Raw genomic sequence first — 1,179 nt, forward strand, 5'->3', positions numbered from 1 at the left:
AATATGCAGTTGATGGTATATTAAATTCAAGAAGGAAAGAGAAGAAAAGTGATATAAAAATTAATGGAGAAGAATGGAGCAAAGGAAGACAAAGGACAGACTATTCAGAGGGAGCAGAAAGAGATACTGTTTAGCCAAAAAAATAAGAGAAGCAATTTTTATTCCACGTGTCAAAAATTTCATTCCATATTTATCAATTATATCTTCACTCTTCTGCTAGAAAAGAATTAGAATCACTCAATGATTTCCTGTATCACTTAATATAAACTTTATTTACTCTTGGAAACTTACCTTCATTACTGTAACATTATCATTGTCAAAACTCCTCAAGAATAGCAACCACAAGAATTCTATTGCTTAAACATCAACCTAAATTTCAGAGTAATTTATTTTTCCTTTAAGAATTCAGTGTCAAGCAGATTAAACTCACTCCACCTGCACATGTGTGTAATACATGTGCCTGCACAAACGTACACACAAATACTCTGGCATCAGCAGCCATGTGCTCAGCCAGCCACACTGTCATACTTCTACTCTGAACAGAGATTTTTGAATAATGTTATATGTGAATTAATTGAAAAATAGCATGCCATGTTTTGAACATGATACAATTACATGCCTGAACTCCAAACTCTTAGCTTCCTTATATTTCCACAGGACAGAGCTAGGAACTTTATTAACTAGGCATAGACCATAGTAACTAGACATAGACATAGGCTGAGTGAAAGCTTAAAATTTTAAACAATGTAGATGTCTATAAGCACAAATTCAGAGTTGGTTATGAGTGCCATTATAGCGTAGAAGTACAGACTTTTATAGAAGTGCCATGAGCCATATAGGCCCGGGATCAGATTCCAGCTTTGTCAGTGACTGTCTATGGGATCTTAGCCAATTTACAGAAACTATCCAAGTCTTCATTTTATATGTCTGTATCTAGATATCAAGATAGATAGATAGACGCCTCACAGCATTCTTATGTTGAATAAGGTGATTTACGTAATGATACCAATCTCTGCTCGTAGAAATAAGTGGATTCTCAACAAATGATTATTTCCTTGAAACAACCAAACTTTATCCTTTGATACAAAAATGAAAAACAAGCATACCTGTATCAATAGAAGAAGAAAATTATTACCTGCAGATGTTTTTACCTCAACAATTAGACCAAATCCAAAAAAA

Source organism: Trichechus manatus, unplaced genomic scaffold (assembly GCF_000243295.1).
Source record: "Trichechus manatus latirostris isolate Lorelei unplaced genomic scaffold, TriManLat1.0 scaffold00006, whole genome shotgun sequence".
Classification (NCBI taxonomy): domain Eukaryota; kingdom Metazoa; phylum Chordata; class Mammalia; order Sirenia; family Trichechidae; genus Trichechus; species Trichechus manatus.